This window comes from Arachis ipaensis, chromosome B07, assembly GCF_000816755.2.
Source record: "Arachis ipaensis cultivar K30076 chromosome B07, Araip1.1, whole genome shotgun sequence".
NCBI classification, from domain to species: domain Eukaryota; kingdom Viridiplantae; phylum Streptophyta; class Magnoliopsida; order Fabales; family Fabaceae; genus Arachis; species Arachis ipaensis.
The window spans coordinates 71,739,291-71,750,689 of record NC_029791.2 but is presented as its reverse complement, the minus strand read 5'-3'; positions in this window follow the sequence as shown (position 1 = coordinate 71,750,689).

Genomic DNA, 11,399 nt, shown 5'->3' with positions numbered 1-11,399 from the left:
TCATAACTTCTATGACTGCCCCAACCAAGGGTACAATCAAAGTGGAAATAATAACCATGGATGGCAGGACAATTCTAACCAGAATTGGAGGGACAACAATAACAGAGGAGGCTTTCACATTCACAATTTTAGGAGTAGATGTAGTTTTTAGAGAGAGAGGTTCTCTCCTCTCTCTTAGGATTAGGATTTAGGACTTCTCTTAGTTTTAGGAGTGACTCTCAATCCCAGGTTCAATGTTCTTTTTATTTCTTTTCTCACTTTTGTTTATGACTCTTTATGATTGATTTTCTATTTTAATATATTTTGAAGTATTTCAGACTTATGATTGCTCTCTTTAATTTATGTTACTGTTGCTTCCCATCTGAAGGAATTTTTATTCCGGTAAATTTACTTTTTCCCTTTTGGTCTTGGTTAAGAAAGCAGTAACTCAGGAGTTACCTTATCTCAACATAATTGATAACTGTTATCTTTGCTAATTGAACTGAACTTCAAATAATCCCAACCTTTTCTTAGGAAATAAATAGGATTCGAAGATCAAACTAATTAGTCTCTTGACTTTCCTTTGCTTTAGTAAAGGTCAACTAAGTGGAATTAAGATTCAACTTTCATTATTATTGATAAGGATAACTAAGTCTGGACTTCTAATTTCTTATACCTTGCCAAGAGATTTTATTATTGTTACTTTATTTTACTTGTCATTTAAATATACCTGTGCCCATTGCCCAAACTCAACATTCCCCAGAAAACTCATAACCAATAATAAATACACCTCCCTGCAATTCCTTGAGAAGACGACCCGAGGTTTAAATACTCGGTTATCAATTTTAAAGGGGTTTGTTACTCGTGACAACCAAAACGTTTGTATGAAAGGACTTTTGAAGGTTTAGAAACTATACTTGCAACGAGGATTTATCCGCAAATTTCTAGATCACGCAAAAGTGCTCTCATCAAAAATGGCGCCATTGCCGGGAATAATCAGGGAAATCAGAGGTGGAATAATAACAACAACAGGCAGCAGAATCAACCTTACAGAGCACCTCACCTGAGGCAAAACCAAGGACCACAGAACAATCAACAGCAGACCTCTCAATTTACTCATTCTTCTTTATCTCCTAATGAAGAGCTACTACAATCTTTTGAGCGAAGTCAACAGACCATGGAAAATAACATCATGAATAGTATTAATGCAAGTCTGAATGGTCTCACCTCTACTTTGCAAGCTCTTATGTCATAGATTGGATCAGCACAAAATTCCAATAACTAACCCTCAAGCTCCACTGGAATCCCCTCTCAACCATTACCCAATCCAAAGGGAGGCATTAATGCCATCACCCTAAGGTCTGGAACCACACTGCAGGAGAGGAATCAGGGGGAACCAAGCCCACCAGAACACACCTCAGCTGAAGAGGTAGTAGAAATAGAAGATGTTGAAGAGGAAGAGGACATACAGGACACAGCTGAAGAAGAAATAGCTCAACCACAGGAGGAAGCACCAAAAGGCGCAGACACCACAGAAAACATTACTCCTATTCCATTTCCACAACTTGCAAGGAAGCCCAGGAAGCAGCTGGAACCCGACCCCAAAATGGTAGAAATATTCAAAAGGTTGAGGTAACTGTTCCTCTTTTTGATGTTATTCAGCAGGTACCTAAATATGCAAAGTTTCTAAAAGACTTATGTATCCATAAAGACAAAATTAATGAATTAGAAACTATTCCTTTAGGTAGTTCTATATCTGCTTTAATGGGAGGATTACCTGAAAAATATAGTGATCCAGGTCCTTGTATAGTTAGCTGTACTGTTGGTGGTGTAGTAATTTATGATTGCATGTGTAATTTAGGAGCATGTGTCAGTATAATGCCTTTGTCTATATATGATATTTTGAGGCTCCCTCCCTTAAAAAGGTCGGCAGCTCGTTTTATGTTAGCAGATAAAAGCATTATTACAGTAGCTAGAGTTGTTGAAGATGTTTTGGTGAACATTAAGGGGCTTACATTTCCCACTGATTTTTATATCTTGGAGATGCCCCATAATAATTCAGATAAGCCATCATCAATCCTACTTGGAAGACCATTCCTGAAGACATCAAAATTCAAATTGGATGCTTTTTCAGGAACATACTCCTTTGAAATAGATGGCCGCATAGTAATCTTCAATCTGAATGGAGTCATTGACAACCCCCCAGAAGATCATTCTATCTTCCAGTCTGATGTCATAGATGAAAGTGTAGCTGAAGTTCACAAGGAAGAGTTTGAAGAGAGGCACACTGGACAAGGTCCAAGTGTGGGGACCCTTTTAACTGACAATGAGGGCACTTCGCCATTTTCACAAGCCCCAGATAATCCAGAGCCTGCTCATGATCAGAAGTTAGAATTGAAACCCTTCCCTCCGCATCTCAAATATGCCTATCTCGAAGATGAGCAGAGGCTTCCAGTTATTATTGCACGGGAACTAACTTCTCAACAAGAAGAGCAGTTACTTGATGTGCTGAGGAAGCATAAAAAGGCAATTGGGTGGAGCTTGGCAGACATAGTAGGTATCAACCCTCAAGTATGTGAGCACAGAATATTTTTAGAAGAGGGAGCAAGACCTGTCCATCAACCCCAAAGAAGATTGAATCCCACCATCTTGGAAGTTGTCAAAAAGGAAGTGACGAGACTATTGGAAGCAGGTATCATATATCCCATTTCAGACAGTGAATGGGTAAGCCCAGTACAAGTGGTGCCCAAGAAGTCTGGAGTCACTACAGTGAAGAATGAGCATGGAGAGCTCATAGCAACTAGAGTTCAGAATGCTTGCAGAGTCTGCATTGATTACAGGCGTCTCAACCAAGCTACCAGTAAGGATCGAGAGGACCAGATTGGAGCCAGCCGTTTGAAATCATGTGCGACGCTTCCAACCATGCGGTAGGAGCAGCGCTGGCTCAGCGTGAAGGTAAGGATCCTTTCGTTATTGCTTATGCGTCTAAGACTTTAGACAATGCCCAGTCCAACTATACTACTACTGAGAAAGAGCTTCTTGCTATTTTTTTTGCTCTGGATAAATTCCGAGCTTATTTACTTGGTACTAGAGTAGTAGTGTATTCGGACCATGCAGCTTTAAAGTATCTATTAACTAAAAAGGAGTCCAAACCAAGACTTATAATTTGGATACTGCTGTTACAAGAATTTGATTTAGAAATAAAGGATAGGAGTGGTAATCAGAATTTAGTGGCAGACCACTTGAGTCGCCTTGAGCATATTAAGGATGATTCTACTCCTATAGATGATAATTTTCCTTTTGATAACCTGCAAGCAGTATCTGAGGTAGTCCCTTGGTATGCACCTGTTGCTAATTATTTAGTTTGCCGCACATTTCCTCCAAATTTTTCTAAGCATCAAAGAGACAAGCTGAAAAGTGTGTCTAAATATTATATATGGGATGACCCATATTTATGGAGATGTGGCACTGATCAAGTAATTAGACGTTGTGTGCCTCAATCAGAATTGCAGTCCATTTTAGAGGCCTGTCACTCATCTGAGAGTGGAGGACATTTTGGTCCTCAAAGAATAGCTAGAAAGATCCTAGACCGTGGATTCTGGTGGCCTACTCTTTTTAGAGACGCTGCTGAATTTTGTAAATCTTGTCTCCCATGCCGAAAATTTGGTAATATATCCAGGAGGGATGAGATGCCTCAACAAATTATGCTTTTCTGTGAAATTTTTTATGTTTGGGGCATTGACTTCATGGGTCCATTTCCAAATTCTAATGGATATTTTTATATATTGTTAGCTGTGGATTATGTTTCCAAATAGGTGGAAGCAATTCATACCCGCACTGATGATGCTAACACTGTTGTTTCCTTTGTGAGAAACCACATTATATGTCGCTTCGGATCACCACGAGCAATCATGAGCGATCAAGGCACCCATTTTTGTAACAGGAGACTGACAGGATTAATGAAGAAGCATGGGATAATTCATAAAGTTGCAAAAGCTTACCATCCCCAAACTAATGGGCAAGCCGAGGTGTCAAACAGAGAAATTAAGCGTATCTTGCAAAAGATAGTAAAGCCTCATAGAAAAGACTGGAGCACCACAAGATGCACTTTGGGCATATATAACAGCATACAAGACACCCATTGGGATGAGTCCTTTCCGCTTGGTTTATGGAAAAGCTTGTCACCTCCCAGTTGAAATAGAACACAGAGCTTTTTGGGCAGTTAAGGAGTGCAACATGGGAATTGAGAAAGCCGGAGCTGAAAGGAAGTTGCAACTGCAGGAATTGGAGAGCCTTCGCCTAGAAGCTTATGAAAACTCCAGAATATACAAGGAAAAGATGAAGGCTGTACATGATCAAAACATCAAGAAGAAAGAGTTCCAACCTAGGGATTTAGTCCTCCTTTACAAATCTCGACTGAGGCTCATGCCAGGTAAGTTGAGATCAAGATGGGAAGGTCCATATAGAGTAGAGAAGGCCGAACCGTACGGAGTTTATCACCTAAGCCATCCTTCAAGCTCTGAACTTATTAAGGTTAATGGACAACGCCTGAAGCTATACCATGGCGAGAAGATGCAGAGAAATAAGGAGCTTAAGATCTTCCTCTTGGAAGATCCCCACATAGCGGAAGATTGAGCTAGTGGAGCGTCCAACTTACGGACGTTAAAGCAAAGTGCTAGGTGGGAGACAACCCACCATGGTATGATCGTTCTTTTCTTTATTTTTAGTTTTTCCTATTCAATAACTCTTCTCTTTTTTAGTACTTTCGTGCATCTACATTTACATGTTTTTATTTTCAAAAAAAAAATAAAAAAAATTTGCTACGCGACGCGATCGCATCAGCGACGCATCCGTGTCACAGGGAGAGTAAAGAAAAATAAAAATGAACAGAAAGTTCATTGATAAACCACTATTTCATGGTTTATCTTGTGCTCAATTGAGTGGATTTTATCAACTCTTTACCTACTTATTCATAATATTTGCATGGTTTTATATTTCCTTCCTGACTTTGTGCTATGATTGAAAACATGCTTCTTTGATCTTATATTTGCTTATTATTAATCCTCTCTTATCACAATTAGATGCCTTGATATGTGTGTTAAGTGCTTTCAGAGATTACAGGGCAGGAATGACTTGGAGGATGGAAAGGAAGCATGCAAAAGTGGAAGGAATACAAGAAGATGAAGAAGTTGCTAAGCTGTCCAGCCTGACCTCTTCACACTCAAACGGCTATAAATTTAGCTACAGAGGTCCAAACGACGCGGTTCCAGTTGTGTTGGAAAGCCAACGTCCGGGGCTTCGATTTGATAGGCGACGCTAGGCGTGATCCATGTGACTGCTTCGCAGTGACCGAAATCAGCGTGTTTGAATTCTTCTCCAGCGATTTCCGGGCTGTTTTTGACCCAGTTCACGGCCCAGAAAACACATATTAGAGGCTATAAAGTGGGGGATTGCATCCATTCATAGGCGGGCTCTCATAATTCACAATTTTAGGAGTAGATGTAGTTTTTAGAGAGAGAGGTTCTTGACGTCGGGTTTTCTACCAGTAAAGAAATTCATAGAAACGGTTGCGTTGTAGATATAGTTTCTAAACCGGCAAAAATCCCTTCGTACAAACGTGTTGGGTGTCACAAGTAACCGATTGTTAACCGAGTATTCAAACCTCGGGTCGTCTTCTCAAGGAACTGTAAAACAAATTTTGGCAAGATAAGGGAAATTAGAAGTCCAACTTAGTTATCCTTCTCAACAATAATGAGAGTTGTATCTTAATTCCACTTGGTCAACCTTTACCGGAGCAAAGGAAAGTCAAGGGACTAATTAAATTGACCTTTGAATCCTAATTATTTCCTAAGAAAAGGTTGGGATTATTTAAGTTCAACTCAATTAGCAAGGTAACAATTATCAATTATGTTGAGTTTAATGACTGTTGAGTTACTGAATTCTTAACCAAAACCAAAAGGGAAAAAAGTAAATTGCTGAAATAATAAAAGTGTCCTTAGATGGGAAGCAATGGTAACTTAAATCAAAGAGAATAATCATAAACTGAAAATACCTCAAATTATCATTAATTCAATTAGAAATCTCTAACATGGAATAATTCGTAAATTATAATAATCAATTCAAATGTTGGAATAAATAAAAAGAAGTAAAACTAAAAGAACAATAAACCTGGATCCAGAGTTACTCTTAAAACAAGAAGAAATCCTAAATCCTAAAAGAGAGAGAGAAGATCTCCCTCTCAACTAAATCTAAATCATTGAAAGGTGAAAATATGCGAGCTCTCCTTGAATAGAAGCATTCCCACAGTTTATAACCTCTGGTCTATGCTGTCTGTACTTAGATCTGGGCCAAAAAGGGCTTCAGAATTCACTGGGGGTGTATTCCGTAATTTCTGCTGCGTGGCCTCTGTCACGCGTCCGCGTGGGTCACGCAGTCGCGTCATTCGGAGCTCTACCTTGCCACACAATCGCGTCAGTCATGCGACCACGTCATGTGTATTCTGTTTAAGGCGCGCGGTCGCGTCAGTCATGCGGCCGCGTCGCTGCTGATTCGTGCTTGGCACGCGATCGTGTCATCCATGCGATCGCGTGGACACCAGTTTGTTTAAAGCTCCGTTTTGCTTCCTCCTTCCATTCTAGTATGTTTCCTTTTTCATCCTTTAAGTCATTCTGCCTTTAGAAAATCTGAAACTACTCAACACACTAATCATGGCATCGAATGGAAATGAAGGTAATTAGAATAATTAATTTTTAAAGCTTAGAAAACATGTTTTTTATTATATGACATAATAAGGAAGGGAAAGTAAAACTATGCAATTAATGTGAATAAATAGGTGAAGAGTTGAATAAATCACTCTAATTAAGCACAAAAGAACTCATGAAATATGGGTTTATCAACCTCTCCACACTTAAACACTAGCATGTCCTCATGCTAAATCCAAGGTAAATAATTAAGGGTAAAGTAATGGAATGTTATGAAATGCAACCTATGCTAAATGCATCTACCTAATGAGTCATGCAATTCTAATTTATCCACTCATATATAAAGTTTACATGTAGCTAAGTTAATTCACATTCTCAAGGGGTTATGTATATATATATATATATAGCCAACCCTTAAATAATAAAGTACTTTAGCAAATGAGATGGGAAAGAAAACATTGTACAAACTTGCAAAACAATTAGTAAATTTTGAGCACAAATATATGTTGATGAGTTATTGAACCCTCACTGGATTTTGTGTTTACTCTCTAGTCACTCAGTGTTTATTGGGTTTATTCATTCTATTTTTCTTTTTATTCTTAATTTCTACAGCTTTGTTTTTCATCTAACCAATCAACAATTATAGTATATAGTCATACCAAAAAGTCCTGAGGTCTTAATTAAGGTTGTAATGTGGTCAAGGTAAAGGTAAGGATTTATGTATAGGGTCAAGTGAGCTAATAAGTGAATCCTTAATTAGACTAAGATCTCATCTAACATACATATTCAGCAAGATAAAACTTCTTTACCTATTTTCCAATAATTTCCCACTTATTGTTACATGCTCATGTTTCACTTTTTATCATTCTTTTTCCATGTGCATTGTTTTTATTTTACATTGGGGAATTTTTTTTGTATCCCCTTTTATTTAAATGCTGAAAAAAATTAACTTTTTTTTTAATGCACATGATAATTGAATCATTTAGATTTTCTCATGAGCATGCTTCCCAAATTTTGTTTTATTCCTTTTAACTTCTCTACCTTTTGTTTCTATCATCCATGTTCCCAAAAGGTTTCCCACATTTAACTCTATTTATAATTTTCTATCTTAAGCTAACTAAGGATTCACTTTGGATTTTCCTTTGTTTTTTCTGCTTAAGGCTAGTAATTTGCTAAATAGAATAAAGGGGTTTTAAAAGGCTCAAGGGAGTTAACAAGGGTAATGTAAAAGGTAGGCTAATTTGGGGTGAGTAAGCTAAAATCAAATGATGGCCTCAATCATTCTCTTGGTATGTATCTATTCTATATTCTATAATTGGACATATAGATTAAAGCAAAGTAAAGAACAACAGAATAAAAAGAAATGTGACACACAGAAATAAAATTATGGTTTGAATGCAACCATACAATTAAGCTCAAGACTCACAGGCTGTGTGTTCTCTAACTCAAGCATCATATATCATTCATATATTGTATGCAGGTTTAGTTAAAAATTCCCATTATTCTCTTGAAAAAAATTATTTAGGGTAGCTTTTAAAGTTTTAATGTTCCTCCTTGATGAAATGTTGTCAACTAACATGTAATGCTATATATACAAGGTGTGGGTTGTTTTGATTCTGTTAAAGTTTCTAGTTTACTTCCTTTTTATATTTTTCTATTTAAACTATACTATCTTATGCTAAAAAGGGTAAACTATACTAATTAATCCACTAATAAATCAGAATTGCAAACTAAACTAAATAACTAAAATAAACTAAATGGCTAAAATATGAACAAAAAATGCAAAATGCAGAAAATAGAGTAAAATACACAAGTAGCAATGTATAAGTACTCAGAAAATAACAGTAAAAGAAAAAGAGGAAAATACAAAAAAAATATCCAAAATAAAAGAAAAAGTATGTAGTGGTTCACCAAAATAAATGCCAGAGATGGCGACCTCCCCACACTTAAAACGAAGCATCGTCCTCGATGCTCAATCAAGCCTGGTGTGAAGGAGTGTCATCAATGGTAGGGATGGTAGCTGGGGTCTCTGTGGCGGTGGTGGGCTGAGGGTCTGGCTGCTGTGGAGGTGGGACGGACTGGAGCGGGATCTCCGGATCTACAGCCTCTATCTGGGGCATAACCTCCTAATGCGGGGCAGCCTGCTCTGTGGCTGCCTGCTGATGAGTCTCCACCTGGGAATGAGGCTCCTCCTCGTGCTCATCCTCCTCCTCGAGCTCATCCTCTGATGGCTCTGAAGGGGTGTCGGGCTCGGAGGGGATGTCGGCACCCTATCTGATCATCAGCTTCAGATGGGAAAAGCGTCGCCTGCTGTGGCGCTCTAATCTCTCATACCGGCACCTGTTACGGTGCTCCATCTGATCAAGCTGGCGGAATAGACGATGCACGAGGCGATAGACTGGCTCAGAGGCGGGTGGAGGTGCAGTGATGGCAGCAGGGGCAGCTGGGGCAGCTGTGGATGAAGAGGGTCCAACAGACGGAGGGGCTGTCTCATCAGTAGCAGTGACAGGTGGTGGTCTGTAGCCCAAAGCAAGGAAGTTCCTGCTGTGCGGGATGATCTTCCTGCAGTCCGCTGTTGGGGGTCTCCCATCGGCATCCTCCCAAGGCACATCAGCCTGATGGCCTAGCCGTGTAACCAGGTAAGGAAAGGGGAGGGTGCCTCGTACGTGGGCCCTGGCCATATAATGCCGGATAAAACGAGGTAAGTATATGTCCTTACCCTCCAGCACACACCAAAGGAGGGTGATCATGGTAGTCGGGATCTCCATCTCGTAAGTACTCGGCATCACAAAATTACTCAAGATCTGATGCCATAGCCGAGCCTCATTGTTCAAGTACACTCTCTTGATCCCTCTAGGCATAGTGGTGTTCTGACCCATCTCCCAAGGAACAGCAGGGTCGAGAGCTATCCGTGCCTTTATGGCATCCCAGTCAAACTGCATTTGGCCCATGTCCTCCTCAGCCTGTGCAAAACCATCTGGCTGATCGGACTTGGCTGGGAGCTGGAGAATGGTCTCTATGGCCTCCTCTGTGACCAGAATTTGCTTTCCCCTCAAGTTCACTGCATCAAGGGTAGTAAGGTAGTAGTTGCAATAGAATTCCCGGACCCAAGATGCATTGACCTCTGTCAGTGATCTCTCCAGAAAGAACCAGCCCCTTTGCTTGATTTGTTCAATAGTGTACTGCTGGAGGGCCTCTGGAATCTTCAAGGTACGTTCCAGGTATAGGTTTCTGGAGTTTGCAAAAGCTGGGTACTTCAGTTCACAGTACCGGTTTGCAAATTTTATAGGATCATCCGCAGGAAGCAGCTGGTTAGCTTTCTCCTGCTGTGTGAAGTTCTTCTCCCGCCATGATGAATCGTGCATTAGAGCAATGATGGACTGGGAGGAATCTCCTCTCTTGCGCTTGCCAGTAGCCTTGCCTTTGCCTTTCCTTTGTGAGGCAGACATCCTGAAAAACAGAAAATCAGGAACGGATAAAAAAATAGGAAAGCAAATAGGCAATTAAACAAAGGAAACTCAAAGCGGTAAGGGAGAAATAGAATAAGGAAAATGAGTAATTGAATTGTGATTGAATGAATGTTAAATGGAAAGAAAATAAGCAATATGCCATGGTTAGAAAGTTAGAGGAAAGTGAAAATAATCAGAAAAGAGACCAAAAGGGTTAGTATGGTTAGGATTTGAAAAAGAAATTAGCAAATTAAAAATAGTGAATTAGTAAAGTGCGGGTTAAAGTAAGTGGCATAGAGAAAAAACCATATAACAAGGATTCATAGGTAAGAATAGAAGTACTCATAATTGAACAAGCAGTTTATGAACCAGGAAATCAAAAAGGGTGAGAAGGTCTGCCATAGCATTCATGTAATGGTTTGGGTAAAGCAGAGTAAAACAGATTTCAGAAATGCCAAACCAAAACATGAATGAAAACAAATTTAAAAAAAATTGGGCAGCATTCCGGCTAAAATTGGATTGTCCCGAAAAATAAACAGCAATATAATTAGTTCATAGGAATTAAAAAAATCAAGCTGCATGTACATAAATATAAAATAAACATAAAAACTCAATGTAAACAGCAGCAACATACAAGAAAGCAGCATATGAATCGTGATTATAGCAGCAACAGATTTGCACATAGGATAACACAAAAGTAAGAACAGTACAAGTAAACAGACCTAGATCCACTAACCATAGCCTAAGCTACCTAACAACCTAAAAATCCACTACAACATGCAAGTATAGCTATCCTAATTATGAACATAAACGGAAAAAAATACAGAAAGATACGAACAGATAAAAAAATGGTTGCGTGTTGCAGAATCTGGGAAGCGGAAGGGGTTGAACAGGGAAGAAGGTGGCTGCGGCGGCGTCCGGCGCGGTGGCGGGGCGTGGCGTCTGGGTGGCGGCGGAGGGGGTTGGTGGCGGAGAGAGGGTTTAGGTTAAGTGTTGGAGGAAGAGGATAGGGGTGGGAGGTGGGGGTTGGGGTTGCTGGCTGAAGGGGTGGGGCACGGTGGATGGCCGGCGGTGGTGGGCGGTGGTGGCGGCGAGCAGCGGTGGAAAGGGGAGGAGAGAGGAAGAAGGAAGGAGAGAGAAGGGGAGGGGGGGGTACGGCGGCGGTGGCGGGTCGGCGGCGGCGTCTGGGTGATGGTGCGGTGGCGGCTGGAAGGTGGTGGGTGGTGGTTGGAGGGAGAGGAGGCAGAGAAGGGGAAGAGGGGTGGGGGGG